The 25,969-nt window shown below is 37.8% G+C and overlaps 1 long non-coding RNA gene across 5 annotated transcripts in view; it reads left to right on the top strand.

Annotated features, from left to right (window-relative positions):
• LOC140610701 (uncharacterized) overlaps nucleotides 1-16,630 on the top strand; it is a 39,817-nt gene extending 23,187 nt beyond the window's left edge. For 2 of the 5 annotated variants that reach the window (XR_012012252.1, XR_012012258.1), the window contains 5 exons: nucleotides 2,677-2,759; nucleotides 2,946-3,084; nucleotides 13,974-14,157; nucleotides 15,268-15,445; nucleotides 15,709-16,058. This is a non-coding gene — a long non-coding RNA (uncharacterized lncRNA). Of the gene's footprint in view, nucleotides 1-2,676; nucleotides 2,760-2,945; nucleotides 3,085-13,973; nucleotides 14,158-15,267; nucleotides 15,446-15,708; nucleotides 16,059-16,477 lie in introns of those variants that run through there. The other 3 variants (XR_012012256.1, XR_012012254.1, XR_012012259.1) reach the window with 3 other exon arrangements.
• The last annotated feature ends 9,339 nt before the right edge of the window (nucleotides 16,631-25,969 follow it).

The raw sequence follows: 25,969 nt of genomic DNA, 5'->3' as shown, positions 1-25,969 counted from the left end.
ACAGTTTTCAATTACAAACACAGTGCGGGGTCTGAAAAGCACACGCTCATAGCAAAAAATGGGGTAACACTATCCTTTGTACTCTCTATAGACTGAATTCTGTGATTCCATGAGCCTAAAAGGACTTCATAGCCAATGCCTTTTGTTAGGCTATCGCTATATTGTCAATAGGAAAAAAATAAGTAAATACTCAAAAAAGGTAACTATGTGACAAATATGTTAATTAGCTTGATTGTGATAATCATTTCACATTGTATGTATATATATATATTAAAACATCACATTGTACACGTAACTTATATTTGTCAAACCTCAGTAAAGCTGGTTTGGGGGGAAGAAAAAAATAACCAGGTTCTTGATCAGGGTAGGATTTCAGAACCTTGAAACTGTAAAGTGCATCCAGGACCTAAAGGAAGAAGATACTTCACAATGCCTCTGTTGAAATTCTGGAAAAGGTCAAACACAAAGATAAGCAACCCACGATTTTTGTACGGTTGTTTTGACTGGGATTGATTGGTAACTGGAAATAATCTCGTGGAGAATGCACATACTTGGACACAGAAGATCTTATTTTGAAGTTCAGCTTGGTCACTAATCATTTGTGATGCCCTGGGAAAGTAATGTAAATGCTTTAATAGGCCCAGATGGAAGAGTCTTCACAGGTTTGAAGTCAGCACACAGGGTTTTGTATCCTGCAGTGTCCTGGGCCCTGGGGAGGAGGCACCAAACCAGACAAACCAGGTCCTTCAGGGAGACTAAATGTAAGTGGAATCTGTTTGCATAGGAATGAGAATCTCAGGGTCCCAAAACTTCCACTTGCAGAAATAATCTCTTCTTGGGAGAAAAGAATTTATCGCCCCACTGGGTGACCAGCAATGGAGGCCATGAACAATAGTAGACACATCTACTGGAAATAATTTCCCTTATATATTATGGTTGAGTCTATTTACCTGGTTTGGACAAGCTCACCTTATTAATGTCTTCATTCATTTATTCAGTAAATATCTATTGAGCAAATGCTTTGTGCTTGGCACTGTGGTGGGAACTAAGGATTGACGTTTTTTGTCCTTAGTCTAACATGGTCAAACTTCTTTAAATGTACAAGACAATGTAATCAGATAACTGTGCTAATAAAAATAATCTTAAAACGCTATTGGAACAACAAAGAAGAAATATTTAAGAGTTCTGATGTTGAGGAGATGCAGTGATCAGTGGTAGAAGGGAAAGACTTCACAGATCTTTTATTTTTTTATTATTAATTTTTACAAATCTCTGAATAAAGCTCTTTTTAAGGATGATGTAGAAGTTTCTCAGGTCGATGTCAACTTCCGGTTAGCAAGTTTGAGTCTAAGGAGAGAAGAAGATGTCTCAGGACAAGGATATAATTATGTGCAAATATACAGAGACTTATATTTGGAGAATTTCGCGTAATTAGGTTTTTATTATTTTTTATGAAGTATGAAATATAGGGTGGGTGGATTATTTCCTGGAACTCAGCCATTCATTTGCCAGGGTTTAAAAATGTCCTTAAAACAGCTAACCTAAAAATGTTAGCAAAGGAAGGAAGAGGTGTCTTTCCTTTCACATTCTTATTTAAAATTCAATTTGAAAGTTGGTTTTCTAGGTTATATTTAGACATTTTAGTGTAATGGAGAGAGAAGCCTTATCATCTCAGCACATCGGCATGCACCTTGGGTTTGTACTTTTTAAAGTAATTACAGGGAAATGTGTGTATTTATAGTTGACTTTGACTTTCTTACAATTATTTAATAAGGCAGGCTCGCAATACTGCTCTCATGATCTAAGAGCCTGTAATCTCTCTGGGGTCTAATTATCTCCCGATAACCTTGCCCCTTGACGACATCTGTATTGCTATTATAAAACATGTTTATTTTGGGAAAGAACATATATTTTGTAGTGTAATAGCATTAAACTGTCAGACCTGAGTGTTAGCAATTTGCCCAAAGAGCTTTCAGAAAAGATTAGCTCAGGCATTATACATGGCTTATCAGACAATCTAAGAGGATCAGAAGTCATTTTTATAACAACTACATTTTTTTTCTTGGAAAAGGAAGCCTTGCAGCACTAAAACCTGGCTCGCAACATCCACAATTAGGACTATCTACATTTTTACTGAAGGATGCAGCCAATTAGGATGATACACAAAAGAAATAGAACTGGCAGGAAAAGGGAATAGAGATCATGTCCAAAGCAATGTTACTGAAATTTAAGAGCTAGGTTCTAGAATCAGAAATATCTTGAATCAAGTCCCATCTCTGTGCTTATGAGCTCTGTAAGTTTATGAAACATATTATTTAATTTCTTTCAGCTTCAGTTTTCTCAGTTGTAAGATTGGGATAACAATATGAACACGGGTAGATGATAACACTATTCAACTCACGTTATTATGTTAAAAATTAAAATAGGTGTTAGTTAAAATGTTTATCATAATTATAAGAACATAATAACTTCTTAAGAAAGTTACGATTCAACAGATACGTGTTCTCCAGCTTTGTGCTAGTCACTGCCATGATGTAATGTAGGTGTGCAATAGTGAGCAAAACGGAAGTGTTCTCTGCCATCAAAAGCTAATAAAAACTAGGATTGTATAAATAAACAATGAACATGATTGTATTTCATTATCACTCCAAAAAGAATTCTTTGAATCTTCAATAGAAATTGTTCTCCAGGACTGGCATTTAGTGTTGAAATAGGAGAGACTCTCAAGGACCCAGACCAGCCAGGAACCCTATCAAGAGGTATGTTGTGCCCAGAGCCTTGTTGACTGTGCCTTCTTTAAAGGTAAAGAAAGAGGAGAAGAAGGAGAAGTGGAGAAGTTAGTGTACTGGGCATTGTGACAGTTATTCCAAAATTGCTGGTTTGGGGAGCTACTTTGAAGTTGATAGTCATTAAAATTTACCCAAGCATTCACCCCTGTGCTCTAGGTCTCAAGCAGTTAATATGGAACTACACCCTAGTAGGAGGACATAGAAAACAAACAGCAACAAAACACATCTAGCATCTCAGATGGCGGTGAATCTTACAGAGCAAAATAAAGTGGGAAACATGGAGACAGTGTGGAAGGTAGGTGCCATCTTTTAAAAGGTCATCAAGAAAAGCCTCAATAATCAGAGACACCCGAGAGGAGGAGAGATGCCTCAGTTGAAGAAACATACGCTAAGAAAAATGGTTTTACTCATTTATATACTTCCATACTTATTCATGCCCTTTGTGTGTGAATTGTTTTTAGGTAGCTTAAAAGCAAATGTAAAATATAGCCAGAGAAGATAAAAAAGGAGTAAGAAAATCCAGGCCAAGGAAAGATAATGTAGGGAAATAAAACAACAACAAAGGACAACAGAGGGTTTACCTACAAATTTTACTTTCCAAATGCGAAATATTGTCTTTGGGCTTTCTACTAGCCAAGATAAAAAGATACTAATCAATTATAAAATTCGAATAAATCCCTAACAAAACCACTCAACTGATAATTCAGGAGCTGCTCCACTACAGCTGGTATTGAGATCACAGAGGAGTTTGAACCAGACATTCCACAATATCAATACAGTAAATACAGCCACAGATCTCCTAGTGTCCTTTATTATAATATTCCTCCAGTGTGAGCAAAAAGCCAAATGCCAAAGTGCAATTCCATTAAGAGCACTCCACAAAAGCAAAAACAACGCAGTCCAATTACTTCTCACCCAGGTGAGACCCAAAAAAGATTTTAGATTATCTCAGCAAATGATGCAATGAATTTTCTTCAGAAAACAACATTTTACTCAACTAAAGAAACCCCACCATGTCCTATTAATGCAGCTATTCTATGAGGAATGGGACAATGTCATTTTATAGTCTGAGGAACATAACAAAGGCGTTTTCTGAAAAGTTGACTCTTACATTGAGATGAAGATAAATCAAATTGTGAAAAAATACACAGGGAAGGGCATGGAACAAGGTTCAAACCCTGATACCTCTTACAACCTTACAACTCTTACAACTCTTACAACCCAATTGAATCTATTTCTTCATCTTTATTTAAAATTAGACTTTTATTTTATTTTATTATGCCATTAGTTGGATGCATATAGAACAGAAACAATATACTATGTAATAAATAATAAATGAAAATCATAAATCAATAACTAAATAAAAAATAAGTAATAAAAAATTAAAGTGATCTATATCTATATCAAAATTACTTGTTACAATTCAATAACAATCTTCTTTTACCTGTCTGGTAAAATAATTTTAAATTTATTTAGGATATCCCATACCTGAGACTAGCCAATAGAAGTATGAAAGGGAAAAAGTGTGAGTAGGTATATGCCAACTAGGAGAACTTACTCGAAAACTGTTGTGATCTAAGCACAATATCATCGGTACGAGAGGAGAAATTGATCAGTAGAAGAGAGAGGAGTCTAAGAATAGATTGAAATATATATTTGAGGAGCTCCTGGGTGGCTCATTCCGTTGAGCGTATGCCTTCAGCTCAGGTCATGACCTCAGGGTCCTGGGATCAAGTCCCGCATCAGGATCTCTGCTCAGTGGGGAGCCTTCTTCTCTCTCTGCTGCTCCCCTGCTCATGCTCTCTTTCACTCAAGTAAATAAATAAATAAAATCTTTAAATATAGATAGATAGATAGATAGATAGATAGATAGATGATAGATTCATTGATTTAAACTTGAAAAGGGCCAACTATTAGTATTTCTATTCAATGTAAAAACAATGGTTTACTGAATAAATGATGATGTGATATTGTTTTCTATATATAATATATATAAATATACAATAAATATATACTAATAGTAAATAGGTGGTCTTGATTAAGGAGTGCACTTGTGACGAGCACTGGGTAGTGTACGGAAGTGTTGAATCACTAAATTGTACACCAGAAACTAATATTACACCGTATGTTAACTGGAATTTAAATAAAAAACTTAAAAGAAAAAAAAAAGTAGGACAAAGAAAAATCCTTATATCACACAATATAAAAACTAAGATGGGTTATGGACTTTTTTTAAGTAAGGGAAATGGGGTTTTGAAAATTCTGTTGACTTCACATCTACTGGAAAGTATCATTGTTCTACAATATCTGACTGAAAGAGGTAAGGATGAGAGATTCCTTCCGTCCAACAAGGCCCATCATTCTTATTGCTCCTGAATCTATTCTCTTCATAATCCCTTAATGGAAATTCAGAGAGAGACGGTAGGAGAGATGTAAATACACATATAGTCAGTCTCCATTTGTAACTGGAGTTTTCCCATCGTAGTTCACTTTCATATTAGAGTAGAATTATTATGCTCATATTCAAATAGAATAGAATTAATTCTGGTCATGGTGGGCTTCATCATTATTGTATTTTTCTGGGCTTGGAAGGGATTGTGTCCAGTGTTTCATCATTTAGCATGACATTTACTTGGGATTGTTTTTTGTGCGTGTATTAATATATGCTTATATACATTGGGACTTCATCAAGATAAGAAGCTTTTGCACAGCCAAAGAAACAGCCAACAAAACTAAAAGACAACCTACAGAATGGGAGAAGATATTTGCAAATAACCTATCAGATAAAGGGCTAGTTTCCAAGATCTATAAAGAACTTATTAAACTCAACAGCAAAGAAACAAACAATCCAGTCATGAAATGGGCAAAAGACATGAAGAGAAATCTCACAGACGAAGACATAGACATGACCAACACGCACATGAGAAAATGCTCCGCATCACTTGTCATCAGGGAAATACAAATCCAAACCACAATGAGATCCCACCTCACACCAGTGAGAATGGGGAAAATTAACAAGGCAGGAAACCACAAATGTTGGAGAGGATGCGGAGAAAAGGGGAACCCTCTTACACTGTTGGTGGGAATGGGACCTGGTGCAGCCACTCTGGAAAACTGTGTGGAGGTTCCTCAAAGAGTTAAAAATAGACCTGCCCTATGATCCAGCAACGGCACTGCTGGGGATTTACCCCAAAAATACAGATGCAGTGAAAGGCCGGGACACCCGCACCCCGATGTTTCTAGCAGCAATGTCCACAATAGCCACACTGTGGAAGGAGCCTCGGTGTCCATCGAAAGATGATGGATAAAGAAGCTGTGGTCTATGTATACAGTGGGATATTCCTCAGCCATTAGAAATGACAAATACCCACCATTTGCTTCGACGTGGATGGAACTGGAGGGGATTATGCTGAGTGAAGTAAGTCAGTCGGAGAAGGACAAACATTATATGGTCTCATTCATTTGGGGAATATAAAAAATAGTGAGAGGGAATAAAAGGGAAAGGAGAAAAAATGAGTGGGAAACATCAGAAAGGGAGACAGACCATGAAAGACTCTTAACTCTGGGAAACGAACTAGGGTGGTGGAAGGGGAGGTGGGCGGGGGGTGGGGGTGACTGGGTGACGGGCACTGAGAGGGTCACTTGATGGGATGAGCACTGGGTGTTATTCTATATGTTGGCAAATTGAACACCAATAAAAAATAAATTTACAAAAAAATTAAAAATTAAAAAATTAAAAAAATCTAACCACTACTACATTAGTACAATTTTTGCCTATGATATTTTTCTTTTATTTACATTTATTTTCCTAGAATATCCCTTTAGTTCTTTTACAAAAGAGTATCAAGTTCTTTTTAAAAAATATATATATATATCATTGGTAAGCATGAGAGGCTCAGTGGTTGAGTGTCTGCCTTCGGCTTAGGTCATGACCCCAGGGTCCTGGAATCGAGTCCCACATAGGGCTCCCCGCAGGGAGCCTGCTTCTCCCTCTGCCTGTGTCTCTGCCTCTCTCTCTGTGTCTCTCGAGAATAAGTAAATAAAATCTTTAAAACAAAATAAAAAATACATAAAATTGTATACCGTTCTCACTTTAGGAGTATAAATTATGGTCTTATGTTGTTTTGTAATCCTAATGTACTTATTTTAAATTTCCTTTCAGAGTGCCCATAGCTTTATTTCTGCTATCATCTTTAGTTCCCATCCAGAATCAGATGACAATCTCTGGTTGTGGGTTTTCTTGGGTGCATAGTTATTTTGTCTGTTATTTCATTCAGTGGAAGTTCCCCCCATAAGAATCCCATTTTTTTCTCAGCTTCTGGAGATATTCTCAAGAAGTGCTTTTTTATTTGCCTCTGCAAAGTCCCTACGGGGATTTCTGTAGGATTTTCAGGCCAATTTTAGATTAGTTTCCAGGCTTGAGGTTTTCACACTGCACGAATGATTTCAGGTTCCACACACATGTGTGGTTTTTCTGGGTGTTCTGATTTCTCCTCGGGATGGTTTCCATTAGTGACTCAGGGGTAGAGGGCTTACTACCAGGCCAGCATCCTAGGCTGATAAGTGGAGATTTTTGGATTCCAATGAGGGAAGAAATAACATCCTCCTAGATTTGAGGGCTATGTACAGATTCCACATCAAATTCCATACATACATCAGAATCAATCAACACTCCAGCTTCCTTTCTTGTGAACACTGAGGAAAGTATATGCAAGGTTGGCGACCAACCATAGCATATAGGACCAGTTGTTACAACATTCAAATGTTCCTACGTCTTTTAGCCACTCCGATCAACCCCATCCCTTCATTCTGATACCTCTCTAGGTCTCCACACTATGTTCTAGCAAATAACCATTCATTCTCCGAGACTCAACTCCCAGAGTAAAGTCTGGCGTCCGGTTCAGCGCTGCATTTGTTATTAAATATTTGTAATATTCTCAGTATAATCAACCACAAATCTCCACAAATATTATGACTCTTACTTTGATTATGGATTCCCTTTTTGTTTACAGCTTCTAATCTTCCTACCTTCAAAACTCCATGATTATCTTTATATCCTCTCAAATACACGTGGCATTGTGGCTCATGAATTATTTGAGATATAACGTCCATACTCAGCATTGCATATGAGGCTTAAAAATTCTAGACAAAAGAAAGATAGACACGTTCACCTTCTTGTTCTTTAGCCAGAGATAATATCACAATCTGGGGAAGCAAGTTGGATATTCTTTTTATCTCATTTTCTAAAATACAAGGAAGTTTCATTAGTTTAGCGACTCTCAGCATCACATCTCAAAAGGCTGAGGTGATTCTGAAGTTTCATCAATGTCAAACCCAACTGAGACAATTTTCGTGGAAAGTCTGTTCAATTCACTTTACATGCACAGTACAAATGCACGACTTCCTTGCTATGTTTCCTCATCCTGGTGTAAGAATTATAGGAAGAATTAAATGAGTTCTCCACTAACACTGCTTATTTCTGCTCATTTGCGTATTTTCTTTTTATTCCATATTAATTAAGTGGTACACTAGCTGTGCCATAACTTTGGCAGTAATTAAGTTGAGTTTAATATCTTGGAGACCCCTGGGGTTCTCTCACTTTCTGTGAGGATGGTAAAAATAACTGGCAACAATTTTTTTTTCAGTTTCCTAGGACTTACCCTGTAACCTCTGAGTCTCCCTCATGTTGTCTGAGTAACATCAATGCTCTGCCTACATTTCCAGGAATAACCTTTGCTTAATTAAGGCACATAGTACATATATATATATGTATATATATATATATATATAGAGAGAGAGAGAGAGAGAGAGAGAGAGATCATAAATATATGTTTTGTTGTTGTCCTTCTGTGCGTGTGCGTGTGCACACATGCATATGTGTTAAGGAAGAACAGTACAAAGCTACAGAATCATATATGTTGACTCTAACAACCGTCAACCTTCTTCTATGCCATAGAATAAAATTACAGGGTTAAATAAAGTTCATTTGCCTTTTTGAATCATTGGGAAAAATATACCTTTTTAAAATAAGTAATGACTAGAAAAAACAGAAAACTAGTACTGTTGTCTCCACTTACCTCTGAGGCTGCGGAGTACCTTTGGGGAGTTATGATCATAAATGAGAAATATCAGGTTCTACTGAGCACCTAATATCCTGGCACTACAAATGCACTTACTTTTATCACTTAATCCTTCAAACTGCCTAACAGGTTGGGAACTATTATGTTAATTTTACAAATAAGAAATATGAGACTCCAAGAGATTAATTAACTTATGTAAGGTCATATCATTTAATTTGACTATAACAGGATTTGAACCCCAGTTTCAAAATGCGTCCTTTTTCCATTACACTCAACTGCCTATAAATTAGGTATCAGCCTCACTAATTTCTGGGCACATTCCACTTTTATGAGAAATTTTGGCCTTTAGGTTGCTTTTTCTGGGAGGAATATTCTCTTCTCCTTCACTACCTGTTTGATATTCTATTGAGAATACTAAATCAAGCCCTTTGACTTTGGACATAATAACCCCATATTATTCCCATGATCCACTAATTTCAATAGGGTGTGGATCAAGTTTTCAAATTTTCCACATAAATCATTCCATCCTGGCACATATCTCCTGCCTAAACTGATTGGACAGCCTCTTTCTGGCAAGATTGCTATTACAACGTTTTCCCCATGGCCTGTGGTTTCCAACTTATTTGACATGTTTTCTTTAATTTGATCAGAATGTCTTGGAATCTACACTGGCTCATTATGACTGACACTATTTCTTCCACAGACTGCTTTTCTTCTGCTGTTTGAAACTTGCCACCTTTTTTAAAAGCTCTTAACCCAAGCTCAAGGTTATTCAAGTTTAGATCATTTACATGCATGTAAACTATTGCAAGGAAGATGACACATCTACTCCCTTCACCAGACAGCACTGGCTCTATCCGAATGCACCAGGCCTGATTTTGTAAATGCTTTGCTGCTTCAGAAAAATAACAGAGAAGAAAATCCCCTCTATTGTTCAACACTATTTTTTCCCATCCAATAGACATGTGCTGGGTACGGTGAGCACATGTCCTGAGCCCTGGATACGGTGCTAGAATCAAGGCATACGAAGGCATGATTCTGATACTCAAGAAATTGAATTCTTGTGAAGGAGAGAAATAAATTCATACAGAGCTATAATAAATATTATATGTCAAAGAAGCTTCCCCAACACCATTCTCCTCCAGGTTTCCTTGTACCTCTTTGCTGGCTCCTGCTCTTTTGTCTTTCCTGGAACTTCGCTACGAAATTTTTGGTGTGTTCCCGGCCAGCTTCTCTCTTCAGCCTTCACATGCTCGTTGAGCGCTCATTCCCACTGCTGTGTCTTGACAGGTGAATTCAAGATGACGTTTTCTTGGGGCTCATCATCCTTCCACAGGTGATGTGGAATCCCCAGCAATATGCTCTCCAGCAAAAGGCCCAATTTTGGTGACTGGCGCCATCTCTTCTGGATTCATCCCTCTTAGTAATGTGCTATCATCTAACTTGAAGGCCACCTAAGAAACCATTTTTGATGCCTTTCTGTCTCTAGTCACCAGTGTCCAGTTACCCTATCCTTCCAATTGTACTTCTTCAATCTTGAGAATCCATCCCCATTGCCCTATTTTAGGAGAGTCACCATCATCTCACGATCATATCCCTACAACAGCCAAAACACTTTTCCTTCTCTGAATATTTTCCCCTCCCCAATACAAAATCTATACTTAAATATAAAAATATTTAAGACCCCAAATCAAATAGCTTCTCTGCTTCAAACCCTTCAGTGTCTCCTCACCACTCTTAGTCTTTACCAAACCTCTGAACAGAGATTTGATAAGGTTTTGAATGATCTGACCTTAGATTACCTCTCCAGGGTTCGTTCATGAGTTTTTCTATCCTACAAAAAATGTGCAACTTTTAACTCCCTTTGTATTTTATCCCTTCACGCCATAATTCCTGATACATTTTGTGCTGAGACATTCTCTCCACTCTTGTCATTTTATTGCTCTTTTCTATTAGATAAGTTTCATTCTAGATTTCGGTTTGAATGCTGCTGATATTCTCCAGGAAACATTGTTTGACCTCTCCATACTGTTTAAATTTCCCCCTTACTTCCTTCCCTTCCACCCAAAGTGCTCTGATAGCACTCGATTCTTGCTGTCTAAGGATAACACTAAAAATAGTGAGTTACAATTGCTACTTTTCTCTTTTCTCCAGCAGACTTTAAATCGATATAAGCCAGCAATTGTTCTCTATTTACTATTCATTGCTAGAAGATTGTTGTGAATATCGCAAGCATTCTGATAATAGATGTTGAGGAAAAATGGATGGACAGATGGATGGATGGATGGATGGATGGATGGATGGATGGATGGACAAATGCATGAACAAACAGATGGATGGGTGGATGGATGGATGAGTCAATGAATGATAGAAGGATGGATGGATGGATGGATGGATCATAGATGGACAGATGGATGGATGGTGAATCTTCTGAACAGTAGAATTGAAAAAGGTAAGGAAGTATCAGAAGAATCAGCAACTAAGGTGTCCCTTGAAGAATGAAGTTTCTAGAGGTAAGAAAGGGAGAGGGCTTATCAAAAAATTAGCAGGAAATCTGATGATGAGTGAAGAATGAAGAGTAAAATTTTTGTGCCACTAAAGTTTTTACTTCACTCTTTTAGGTGAAAAGAAAAAACTGTGTGACCAGATTGTGGATGGTCTTAAATATGCCAATAAGATTAGACTTTGTCTTTATATAGTAAATATAAGGAGGTATCATTAGTATTTAATTTTAGTAATATTTTGGGCATTTACCATATGTAAGGTCCTCTTCCAAGTACTTTAGATGTTAGTTCATTTTAACCCTTCCAGAATCCCCATCGACAATATAAAATAGGCAAGACACTGGGGTGAGTCTGCCTCTTGATATAGACAATAAAGAGATGCATTGTGTATAGAGCATTTAAAAACAATGATAGAACAGAGTATGATTACCACCATGAGTTAAAAATCATGAATAATATCAGTGTGATAAAATACTCTTTCCTAAGAAATATAATTTATTATTTTAAATCCTATAATTACTGGTTGCTGTGATCTTGACTGGCTTTCATTATGTCATTTTATACCATCATTTGAAGAGTTATTTAATTGCAAATTGAGAATAATTGAACAATGCAAAACGCAAAATATAATTTTTGTCTGGTAGGTGCTAGCTTTAGTTCACACATAAAATATTTTACTGATTTGGGGCATCTTTGTGCCTCAGTCAGTTAATCATCTGCCTTAATCTTAGGTAATGATCTCAGGATCCTGGGATTGAGCCCCACATCTGGCTTCCTGTTCAGGGGAAGTCTGCTTCTCCCCCTCCCTCTGTTGCTAACTCCTCCTGCTTGTGCCTTCTCTCTCTCTCTCTGTCAAATAAATAAATAAAATCTTCAAAAAATATATATTTTACTGATTTGAATAACATTTTTAGAATTAAAATTTCTTAATCTTATTTGTTATTCGATTGGTCACACCAAAACTATTTCTCTTTAATCAAAAATTGTTTCTGTTTTATCAAAAATATGTATTTATAAAATATATAATTAAATTGCGAATCTATTAATTTGCTATTTATTTCATTTTTTTAGTGTTCAGTTTTGCTGGCATAAGTATCCAAAGTTCAACAAAAGACAACTATCACTGTGTTCCTTTTCTAGCCATTATTATTATTACATTTTTTATTTTATGGCTATGACTGAAAATAATTTTATAATAATATGGTCATGAAATGGTTCACTCTGGTTATCAGAGTGAAATGGTTCACTCTGGTTATCAAGGATGCTAAGTGTACCACTGACAAACTCTGCAAGCGAGGTGCAAGTATTACCCTCATTTTTACAGATCAGAAGAACTGAGTGAGAACTGGCAAGTGAGAGTCATATTTTCACACCAAGTAGATTATTCTAGATAAGGGCAGCCTGGAGGCAGGGAGACCAGTTGGAAACAGCCTTAAAAGCCTGTCCTGGTGGCCACGGGTGGAGAGATCATTTCTTTGAAGGGACTCAGCAGCTTCTGCCTAGAAGAATGACCTAGGCATTGTTCCTTGGATGATTCCTACTCATGCTTACACACAAGGTTCTAGTGTACTGGTCCCTCTAGGATATATATGGTTGATGAAAAAAAAAAAAAAAATCTCATCTCTGGGGAAAGAATTGCTTTTCAGTGATTATGAGGCCAAAGTGATAAAAATGAAATATTGTCATTTCATAGTCACAACACTGGCTTTCTAACTGCATTCCCATTCCTGATTTGATATAAACTTAATGAGGCAACTTTCAGAACATAACGTGATGTGCAGGAAAATATTAGTAGTTCCCGCGCTGACCTGTGCTGCACCATTAAGGAAAAAGACTCCACATCGAGTCAAGGATAACAGATTTCACCGCCTCTCTCTGGATGGCTGGTAGCACAACACAAAATAACCAGTTAAGGTTCTTTCCACTCTGATACTGTTCTCATCCTGCATTCATGAGGTATTCGTCACTATTATTATCCAAATAGTTCCTGCAGGTTCCCACAGCACCCCAGCCCCCATTCTCTGTAAGCTGGATAGGAGCCTGAGGCAAAGAAAAAAAATGGGACTTAACCATTTAAGATTCAGATCACTCGGTCAATTTGGAAACTCTGCTCTACCTCTGATTCTGGTGTGTTTGCATTTCTTATCCATGAAAGAATGCATTATGCTGCCTTTTTCTTTGGTTTTTCTGTTGTTATAAATCTAGGAGGCAAAGCCCGCTATTTTCACTCACAATGTATATGTTTTACTTGAATTCCAAATAACTAATACATGGACAGTTTCAGTGAGCAGGGGAAGAAATAATCTTTCATTGACAGAGAAGATATCATCCAGACTGTTGAAGCCTAAGATTGGCTGAGTATTTACCCAGAGATCATTGCTCTTTGGCATGTCTCAGGCCTCGAGGTCCATTCAGCATCAGAATTTCCAGTGATAATAGAGAACAAAAAACACACGGGGGTCAAAGGCAGAGATGAGTCCTGTACGAGCTAAGACCATCAATTTATTTTAAATAAGCTAAAGTATAGATTTTCATTTGCTGGTAATTATTCTGGGTGATTGCTCTTTAACAATTAATTCCACACTACTTTAAACATAAAGGTGTCATTCTGAAGAAAGGGTGATAGGGACAGCTCGTCTCAGGGGATACATCAAGAGAAAATGAACATGAGTACCGCGAGAAAAAGCAATTTGATTCAGATTCCAGAGTTTGTATTTGGCGTGTCTGTGTCTGTCATCATTGGAAAACTGCCTAAGGAAGTGTTACGAACAAGTTGATCATAAGGTATGGATTTTAGTCCCATTCTTCCATAATTCTGTAAGTAAAAGTAAGATAAGTATAATGTTCTCTCCTTAGAGGAAGGAGAAAACGTTGAAAAAAAAAAAAAAAAGCAACAGCTATCTACAATCATGACTTTTTTTTTTTTTTTTTAACCAAAATGGAAGCAATTTTTGAAGGTCACAGAATCTGGCCTAGCCAGCAGAGCAAAACTTAATATTGAAAATCAGGTACTTTATGAAAAATCAGCGTATAGCCTTATGGAGTTTCCTTTATATATAACTACTTGTTTCTCTCTTGCTACTTTTAAGATTCTCTCTTTGATCCTTGGTGTTTTGGTCATTATGTCTCTTGGACTATTACTCAGCCATAAGGAAAAATGACACTTTGTCATTTGTGACAATAAAGATGCCAAATGAAACAAGTCAGACAGAGATGGACAAATACTATATGATTTCACTTACATAGAGAATATTAAAAAAAAAAAAAACAAGGCAAGCAAACAAAAAACAGAATCATGAATACAAAGGACAAACTGGGGGTTGCCAGAGGCGAGGGGATAGGGGAATGGGTGAAACAGATAGCTAAAGGGAACTAATAGGTACAAACCTCTAGTTACGAAATAAGTCACAAGGATGAAAAGTACAGCACAGGGAACATAGCCAATAATATTGTAATAACGTTGTATGGGAACAAACGATGACTGTGCTTATCAACGTGAGCACGACGTATTGCATATAGTTGTCAAATCTCTAATGTTGTACACTTGAAACTAATATAACATATGTTAACTGTACTGCAATAAAAAAAAAAGGAAGAAAATTAGATATTTTAGCCAAGGCATATCTGCAATGCAAACCTTCAAATAATAATGGAGCCACCCACAGCTGAGCATTTTTAAGTTTGTGATATGTATCTAGCACACTGTTGACACTTAATCCCCTGCAAATTTCAATTTAATGACTTTACCATCCCTGTGAGAGATATCCACAGAAGCCATCTAATGCGGTGATTTTCCCTGAGTTGAAGAGAGAACAGGGCAAGGTGAATTAGAATTCCCTGAAAGGTGTTTTCCAACTACATACCCCCAGCGTAATCCAATATTCTCCTCCTCAGGTGCTCGAGGCATGTGGGCCACCGGAGGCCTGAATCAATACAGGAAAAGTGAGGGCCTAGAGAGATGAGATGATGATGACTAATGTAATTCTCCGAGCCGGACATGTATCCAGACGTGCTACCCACAACTCCTGGGGCAGTAGAGGGTGATTCTTACAAAGACGGGCCGCGGAGCCAGGTATCTTCGGTTCAAATCCCGGTTCTGCCTTAATGTGCACTGCGTGATGTTTGGCAATTTATTTAGATTCTCAATAATTCAGCTATCTTGTCTTTTGCTGAAGATAATAATAGAAGTTATTCATCATAAAGCTCTTGCCAAGACCATGTGTGACCATAAGTGATAGATAGAAAGACAGGTAGATAGATTTTAGAGAAATGGAACAATGTCTTCCACATCTAGGGAAGAAATAGACTGACTTCTGCTCCTTGGTGATCTCTCAGGGGCTACCTCCAAGTGATTGGATATAATACACTGTTTCATCCAAGTCCAGAAGTGGAGCGATGTTCCAACACAGGCAGGCAACAGCTAAGAATAAGGAAGAAGGAAGAAGGAAGAAGGCTTTTGATGGCATCTAAAAATGTACATGTTTGGCCTCCAATAGATCCTCTTTTTTTTTTTTTGATTGTATTTATTTTAGAGAGAGAGAGAGAAAGAGAGGAGGGGCAGAGGGAGAGAGAGAGAGATAATCTCAAGCAGACTTTGCCCTCAGCGTGGACTCTGATGCAGGGCTCAGTCTCATGACCCTGAGATCATGACCTGAACCAAAACTAAGAGTCTGACACTTCCCAAAGGAGCCACATAGGTGCTCCTAGATCATCTTTATTTTTTTTTCCCAGATCATCTTTTTTTTTTTTTTTAAATCTTTATTTTATTTTTATTTATTTATGATAGTCACAGAGAAAGAGAGAGAGGCACAGAGACACAGGCAGAGGGAGAAGCAGGCTCCATGCACCGGGAGCCCAATGTGGGATTCGATCCCGGATCTCCAGGATCGTGCCCTGGGCCAAAGGCAGGCACCAAACCGCTGCGCCACCCAGGGATCCCTCCTAGATCATCTTTAAATCAACCTGCCCAAAGCTATCTTCCCTCTTGAAGTGCCCCTCCTTCAAATGCCTACTCTGTGTAAAACCTTGGTGTCATGTTTATTTCCTTTCTTTCTGGCACACTCCATACATAGTCTCAGGCTGACGATCCCAATTCTTCCTTCAGAACACAACTAAGACCTGGATGCCTAACCTGGGGCCCCAGTCCGACTGGGGCTGGGACTGGAGCTGCGTTGCTGGCTCTCCCAAATCTCCAGCTTGCACGCAGCAGATCATGGAACTGCTCGGCCTCCAGAATCGAGTGAGCCAACCCCTCATAATAAACCTCTTTCCATGTATCTCTATATATTCTGTTGATTCAGTTCTTACTGGAGAGCCCTGATTAATACGTGTTCAAAAAAAAAAACAATCAAGTGAATGATTTACTTCTGTTTTATTCTTTAAAAACATAGGAAATACCTTACACATATTAAAGAATGTGGAGAGTTGAGTGATATTCTGGAATACGAAGCTGATCTTATTCCCCTGTGCTTAACATCTTTTCATGGCACTTCACTTCCAAAGCCTAAAAGCTAACTCCTCAGTCTAGCACATAAAATCTTATCGACCTTTCTAAAGTCATCTCTCTACTCTCCCAGATGCTCCTTTCTTCTGGTCTAAGATTTCTCCCAAGTGCTCACATAAAGTGACATTTTCTTCTCTTTATCCTTCTCGAAATGCTCTTCACTTCCCTTTATCAACCTGGGAAGTTCCCACTTTCAAAAGGAACTCAAAGTTTACCTCCTTCCATGAGTCTTTCTCTGGACCCCAAGTGAGCAAAACTGGACGCTGTCACCTCCATGTTTCCAGAACTGCTTACGTATTTCTGTTTTGTAGCTTATAACTATTAGTTTAAAAGTCCTTTTCCCCTTCTCAGTCTTCTGCAGATACAGGGTCATGGTTTGCTTGTACATTCCCAGAACATGTGCAAAATCAATCAAGTTATTTGAATCATGGGACAAAGTGAATGAAAACTAGCATTCTTGCATGTACATAGATGCTTTGTCCAAAAAATAATTTTTAAAAAGGATGCTATTACCAATAACAAAAGGATACTATTAGAATATTAACTAAGTAATTTTCCCCTCTATGCAAAATCCTCTTAAAATGCATTGTCAGGAAAGTATCACATCTTCTAAGAGGCGGCTTGAAATGCTTCAATCCTGTCAGTGAGAGAGACTCCATAAATTATTCTGGTTCTTGAGGTGCACTGGGATATTTATTCCCAATGATGAAAATGATTTTCATTTGAAATATATTTTCCTCCTTTTCATAATTCCGATTTCTTTTTGTTGTTGTTGTTATTTTGTCTCATTCACTCTGTTATGTTTATATGTTCATCTATTTTTTTTCTTAGTGGTAATCTCTAATCGTCTTGAGAAAGAGAGGAATAAGAAAGAAATAAAGTTCTAAGATTACTAAAGCTCCTTCAAATTCTGCCGTTATATAAGGGAATGAAACTAAAAGGTTTCTTGGGTTGGAGATAATATGAATAAATTAAAGGTGACAATTACAAAGTGGAAAAAAAATCCCTCCTTAGGAAGAAGTTCTCCTAGGCATATGCATTCCTTAGAGAATATATCCACATTCTCTCTGCTTTGAATATACTTAAGACTTACTCTACCTCCCTAACTTTATAGTTGCCTGTTTTTACAGATTCATACATTATACTTTTCCCTTAACCAAGCTTCCTTCTCCCTCCAAAGGCTTCACTAAGTGAGTAATGCAAAAAGGCATTCAGATCACACCAAAAAGCAAAAAAAAAAAAAAAAAAAAAAAAAACAACATATTTCATACAAGATATGTTTTGTACTTTTGTAATCATGTGACTTTGGGGAAGTTGTTTAATCCATTTTAGCTTGTTTCCTCTGATGTATGGAAGCATGGCTTTTATCCTACTTCAGAAGACTATGAAGGATAATAATGACAGTTGTGTTATATAATAATGATACATGATAATAGTAATATATAAATGTAAGTTTAAAATCTTTTTTTTTATTTTTTTTTAATTTTTTTTTTATTTATTATTTATGGTAGTCACACAGAGAGAGGGAGAGGCAGAGACACAGGCAGAGGGAGAAGCAGGCTCCATGCACCGGGAGCCCGACGTGGGATTCGATTCCAGGTCTCCAGGATCGCGCCCTGGGCCAAAGGCAGGCGCTAAACCGCTGCGCCACCCAGGGATCCCTTTTTTTTTTTAATCTTTTTTATATTTTTTTTATTTAAATGTAAGTTTAAATGTAAATTGTGTCATTGCTTAATTGCAGGACTCTAACTAATTAACTTTATCAGCTACTAACAATAGACAAAACTACTTCTATCCACAGGATGTGCATTATCTCTAACACTTAGTCCATCTAGCGGCCCCTGGGTCATTATAGAAGCAATATTCTGGTCATCTCCAGAGTTTTATGCTAAGTTCCAGATACAGTCATTTACTTCTTATCTTCTTTTTTTTATTTTTTATTTATTCATGAGAGACAGAGAGAGAGAGAGAGAGAGAGGCAGAGACACAGGCAGAGCGAGAAGCAGGCTCCATGCAGGGAGCCCAACGCGGGACTCAATCCTGGGTCTTCAGGATCAGGCCCTGGGCTGAAGGTGGTGCTGAACCACTGGGCCACCCAGGCTGCCCCGACTACTTATCTTCTTAACCTCCTTCCTTTGTGCTCACCGCATCATTGCTGGGCGTCTACTTGTCTTCTTTTCTACTTCTACTCAGGCTCTCTTATACATTATTTTCTGTATTCACTTTTCCACAAGCTTTATGAAGATAAGATTACATTATGATACATTATGTTTGTGGCTAGAGGAGTAGTTGGCTTATAACAGCACTTGATAAATGTTTACTGAATAAATAGAACATATGGAATGTTCACTGAGCACCTGTTATAAGCTTTGAGGGAGGTGTAGTGGTGAGAAAGAAGGTAAAGCACTTTCCTTTTCAAAAACGTTCACTCTCAGTTGAATTGGTGAGGGGTAAACATTTAACAGTTAAATTAGCAAAAAGGATTATTTCAGGCAGTGAAAACAGTCATGTGAGAGAAAATGGCTCAAGATGACAAGGACAAATCCAATGGGGTGGACAGGGGAGGATCGATCATCGCAAAGAGATGTGAGTTGACATCATTGTGCCAAGAAAGGATGAGCCACAGGAAGAAGGGGAAGAGCGTTCCTGCTGGAGGGAACCACAGATGCAGTCTCGATTGCTGGTTGACTTATGGTTACTATTCTGGATGCCATTTCAGGCCTAATACCACCTCAGTAGGTAAAGCAACCACAGAAATGTGACCTCAACAACGCCCATGTCGGCATGGCTGGGAAGGCCTTCCACCCACCACACATCCTGACCTTCAGGGCCGCTTCTTTTGGAGGCAGCCCTGCCATTCCGTGGGTGACTACACAACTATACTTGTCCATATAGGTACGAGTTCTCTGTACCCTGGAGAATGACAACTCAGACACTTGCTGTTGAAGCCTAGTGTAACCTGGTCTTTGTTGTCTGGATGATGGTCTAGGGCAGAGTTTCTCAATCTTGTCACAGTTGACATTTAGAGCTCTTGGAAATGTTTAGAAGCTTCTCCAGACTCTACTACTAGATGCTGGTGGCACCTCCTACATCCCCTCCCCAGGGACGCATCAAACATGTACAGACAGCTAGCTATACATCCCAAGGGACTAAATTGCAGCTTGTTGAGATCCCATACTCTAAGGGAATAAATAGCGGAGGCATCCCCTGCCTTAAAAAAAAAGAAAAAAAGAAAAAAAAAAAAAACCTTTCTCAGTAATGTGAGAAGTTTGCTTCTCCTATTTTGTAGAGGTGACTTATTAGCTCTCCAGTCATCAGGGATTCTATGGATTTGACAACTCAGTGTCTGAATTCCTCTTCCTGTGTCCAGGAGCTAATCTTTGCAGATTGCATCCAATCTCAGCTTTTTATACCTAAACTAAAAGGCAGGATTAGTTGATATTCAGGAAGCCACCTACCTTTTTCTTTTTCTTTTTAAGGTTTATTTATTTGAGAGAGAGAGAGAGAGAGAGAGAGAGGAGCACATGCTTGGGGAGGGCAAGAGGGAGAGAAAGACAAACTTTAGCAGACCCAGTGCTGAGGGGGAAGCCCAATGCAAGGCTCCACCTCCAGACCCTGAGACCATAACCTGAGCCCAAATTGAAAGTCAGATTCTTAACCAACTAGGCTACCTAGGTGGCCCGGAACTCACCTCTTTAAACATTTAATAATTTATAGAAAACAAAATCCTAAAATCTTTAGCAACATAGACAGTCTTATGATTTTCATGATGTAACTTATTGAGATTTTAGGGCCTTGGGTCACTGGTATCTGTATGGACTAAAATGTGTGCTTTGTCTCCTTTAACTACTGGGTTCAGCCTCTCCCCCTCCCCAGCGCTGTTTAGGAAGACTTTAACTGTTTTTATTTTGTTCTTTTGATCATCATTTAGACCATTTTGTACTTGAAGCTCAAGAATCTAGTAATACAAGGTTTAAGGCATGTCTTTCATATGTTTTTTTCCCCAAATGATAAAAATAGTTTACTGTTTCAAGTGGAGGTAGATATCAGATTTTTTTTTCACCTTCTGTCCTTAACCCACTCAACTATTTAATATGCACTATCGAGTACTTAAGATCCAGAGAACTGATGGAGGGGAGATACAGAAACATATTGGCCTGTTATTAAGGAGCCGATACTGTGTACTACACACATGGGTGATGCATGTGATGAGTGCTGTGGACAAGGAAGTGCAGAGTGTTAAGGAAGCAGAAAGAAGATGCATGTAACCAAACCTACCAGAGGGACAGATTTAGTGAAGACATGGTATGACTTTCAGCACGTTTACATATGCGTTCAGACTCAAAGATGCTAAATATTCTCTCCACAGTCTCAAACTTGAATTTCAGGGCCGTGTGTGCACAGTAGTCAAACCAGAACTTGGGACGGACGTGTGAGTATGCAGCTAAAACCTTTCACATGTTATGTCTGAGTGCACTTGTTCAAGCACTCTTGCTGGGCATAGCATCTCCATGACATTTAGACAAAAGTAAAAAAAAAGAAAGCAAACAAACAACAACAACAAAAAAAGCTTGGCAATCACCTGAGTGTTTATTCTGTGCAGCGATGCGCATCAAGGAATTCGAGAGCATGAAGCTCAATAAGATAGTTTTGTTTTTTGGGGATATTTTTTTTTGTTTTGTTTTTTTTCCAAGGGGCAGCAAGAGGGGAGACCAAAGCCAGAACAAAGAGATCTGGGCGTCAGTAAAACCGTGAAACCCTTTAAAGTGGAATTGTATTTCCTAACAACATATGTATTCAATAAAGTAAAGATATTTGATTGCAATTTGTCCGCATCCCATTTGAAAGTTAATAATTAGCCATCAGGAGAAATGACTCTTTTCAAAATTATAACACAATAGAATGTGTCATACTAAAACCTCTGAGGAGTGGATGAGTAGTTTCATTTTGTTTCAGGATGGCAACCGGCTTCAATGTATAACCTCACTAAGCATTACGGCGGAGAAGCTTTTGTGCAAAATGAGTGTAGCACCAGGTCAGCACCAGTCAATCACTGTTCAATAGGCTTCCTTCAGATAATACAATGGGCCTCAAAATAATCCAAGAAAAACAGTGTGAGGCCATTTCAGCTGCAGGATTATCCCATTGAGAGCTTAAATTTCACTCCTCTCTACACTCATTTTCACGTTTTAATTTACACGCAGTCCATACATTCCCCCAAATAATGATTTAGCTGTTGGGTAATATTATTGCTCAGATGCTTTCATTGCATATAATATCCCCTTTGTATTTAAGAAGGTCCACCTCCTCTCTCAAGCTATTAGTGTTCCACCAGGTAAAATACAGCTCAATTGAAATAAAGATCTGATAAGTCCAGTCTATCACTCATTGATTCCTTCATTCAGCCCAATAGCCAGTTGACCGTGTTTCTACAGGACGATGGCATACGTTGTATCCAAACATATTTTCTGATGGATAGAAATTTCATCCTATTGGCGAGGATGAAATTAAGGTGGTGCTCTCGAACACTGACCGGGGAAATGATCATGAGGACCGTTGATTCCCCTGCATCTCCTCCATTCTAAGTAACTAGTCAAGTCAATCATGGTAATCCCTACAGAGACTGATTGGGAATAAGTACGTGGCCAATCTGACCAATGACTTGTGAAGCCTGCAAAGGTTTCCGTGTTGCCATAAAGGAGTCACTGGGTCTTACTGTGTCCAGAATAAATATTTGAAGCTGTTATGGACACTGCCACCTGCCTGCCTATGATACTGACACCAAGAGAAGACAAGGGAAGGACGTGGTACCTTAGCAATTTGGAGCTGTCTTGTCAAGCAGCTTTAAAGACTGCCCTATCTAGGGAATTTCTGATATATTTTTTTCTTATTTATTCAAGCCACTTTGAAATTGTACTTTACTTGGAAATTGAAACGTCGTAATTGAAATGGTATAATTTGGTATTATTTCTCTGCAGAACAATGCGTCTGCATATGAAGAATCCTAAAATGCTTGTATACTTCAGCACACTTATCTGCCATTCAGTGGATTTTTTTTCTGACTAAATAATCAAAAAGGCCTATTGAGTTTTAAATATAGAAGCTTGCCATCATCTTTTATAAGTAGTTAAAATTTGAAACAACATAAATGGCCAAAAAATGGAAAACACAGTTAAATTAAGCATATGGCCCAATAGATATTCATTAAAAACTATATATTCAGAGAATATTCAGTGATATAGGAGACTATATCTATGTTATAATATCAAGTGGATATAAAAACAGTAAGGACATCGAATACAAAATGATATGCTAATACTGGAGCTGTCAGCTAGTTTCTATAGAGTTCTGGCCACTTGCCAGGCACAAGACTGTGACTTAACGTAGATCATCGAACATAATTTTCTGAGCAAAATTATACAGGAGGTGCTCTCATCATTTTAGTGTTGTAGGTAAGCAAGTGGATTTTGGAAATTATATAACTTGTCTAAGATTTTATAGGTACTAAATAGTAACCCGGAATCTGAGCCTTGAGAATTATCTCTCTTTTTTTTTTTTTTGTAATATGTTTAGGATATTAACAATAATTAATTAATACATCAATGTGTCCTAAATATATATTTAGGATACATAGGGTATGGCCCATGTCCATCTCTAAATTCACTTGCGTGTGGCCCGCTTTCCCTGGTCTTTGGGTCCTTCCCCGGGACTCGGAGATGCTCCTCAGGTCACCTCTCTCTTCCCTGGGAACCATCACCTTCGATCCCCAAGGCCAGATGATAGATAGTAAGGCGGCAAGCACTTCCTATCTCATTTAAGTCACTTACTTTCCACAGTCCCATTGACACAAGGCCGTTGTAAATAAAGGATTTTTAATAAAATGTTGGCATAAACTAAAAAATACACGCCACAGAGTCATAAATTTATATTCTAAAGACACAAATTTATATTTTGAAGCTACACATTTCTGTTCCTCTGAGTCCCTGCCGCGGGAATTCCCCATAGCTGCCTCTCTCCCTCTGACTGGGCATCCTGCCATGTTGCTAGGGTTCTTCTTCCCTCTACCTCCTGTCTCCCCAGCTGTCAGGATCCAACCAAATCTAAGTTCCTATTAGTTTTCTATGCAAAGCATCACAAGCTAGGTCCTGGGTGCATTTTTGCATATCCCAAACTCCTTAAGGTATCTTTTTATTTTTTAAGAGGAAGAGGACAGCATCTTCTAGTATCAACATTTAGAACCTACAGAAGTAAAAAAAAAAAAAAAAAAAAAAAAAACGAACCTACAGAAGTTTGGAATCCTTATCATAACATAATTGTCCTTGATACGTTTCGGGCAGAACTTTCTAAAGAACAAACATTTATCATTTGCACATTTTCTAGATTTCCAAAGTAAAGGTTTATTTTAAACAATAAAAAAAAAACTTTCATTATTTCAACAAATTAAGCCAGTTAGTTTATTTTACTACTTTTTTTAACAATATTTTTACAAAAGAGAATTTAATTATTATCCTGTATTTGCACTTTACTTTACACAGGACTTAGGTGAATGCACTCGTCTCTTTGATCTCAGCCTCCTCCCCTACAAAAAGAAGGTATTTCTCTATCTTTCCCATACTTTCCCCTTGCTTGTCCACCTTTGGGTTTTGTGCTGCTGCTCAGGTGGCCCCCGAATGAAGCTCCTTACAATCCAGAACTGCCAGAGACATACCCTATCTCCAGAAATTTCCAAGTCGTGACACTCAAATCTCCAATTAAATACATCTTATTAATAAGATTATCATTTAGTTTATCATTCAAATTAAGACGATTTTGAGAATGTAAATCAATGCTATTAATAATGACATTTCATAAACCAAGGCTGTCTAGGCAACTAGAGACCTATGGTCAACCTTTACTAAGGGAAGTTCATGCTTTGGGGTTTTCCAATTTAGGAAAACCAGGTTTTAAATGTTAGCCTTCAAAATGAACATTTGAATTTTATGCAGAGCCCTCCATGATCTCAGGAGAAAGACAGGGGAAAAGAATATTAATGGAGATGTTGCCCACATGTTGGATATGCCATGCTGTGCTGGATGCATCGCTTGTTCCCACAAGAACCTTCCAAAGGAGGGTTATCATTATTTCATGACTGCCTGGTTGACAAAAGAGACAGAGGAGACTTTCAGCATCTGTTACATAACCTTTTGGCAGTTGTTGACTCTGTCCAATGAGGCCAGTTGTCTAGAGGCACAATTAATCCCACCCTATTCATTTTTATCTACTGGAGTAAAATACCTGGCCTCTTTCTCTGTTCTCTAATGAGATCGGTGTCTTTGATCTAAATTCTGCGATTCTTATTCATATTTAATATCTGTTTCAGAAGCTTCTTTTTAAATGCATATTCAATATTCAAGTGACTCAAGTACAAGTAGCACATAAAAATCTTATTTTTATGTTTATACAGTAATTCTTTGTTTCTTGTATGTGACTCCTTGAAAAGGGAGAATGAGGAAAAAGGAGATTTGCTTCATTCTTTCCAGGAGTTCACAATTTATAAAAAGAGTTTTTTGTTCTTGAAAATTTCTTTAAGGTATCCACTACCCATCACTACAACAGCAGGAAGTGGCTTGTATCCATCAACGGAAATAACTTTGGTCCAAATGGAAGAACCTGAGGGACTCGCAGTAGCTCACTTGTTTTCTTAAGCTTTTCCATTTTGTATTTCAATTAATTTTCCCACTGACAAAAATCTACCAAGGAAACAGAATAGTAAGGCCATTTTATTTAAACAGAAGTATCTAGGGAAAGGGGGAAAGAAAAGGTACAGATGTAAAAGTAAGTAGACCATATACTTAATTAATATTTTAAAAATACAATATGCTTCAATTAGAGCAGAAAAATATCCATAGACTGTACAATCTGATATTAAGAATCCCAGAAAAATATTCCTCCAAACTGGGGCAAAAAAAAAATCCCAGAATAAAAGGACATACACATACGCACTTCCATACACACACATATATACAGTCACTAAATATAGTGCGAGTGCAATTTTAGCTTAAAGAGACATAATGTAAAAAAAAAAAGAGAGAGAGAGAGAAACATAATGTTTTT

This window comes from Canis lupus, chromosome 2 (assembly GCF_048164855.1).
Source record: "Canis lupus baileyi chromosome 2, mCanLup2.hap1, whole genome shotgun sequence".
NCBI classification, from domain to species: Eukaryota; Metazoa; Chordata; class Mammalia; order Carnivora; family Canidae; genus Canis; species Canis lupus.
The sequence above is the reverse complement of the archived record's forward strand: the minus strand, read 5'-3'. Positions and strand labels throughout refer to the sequence as shown.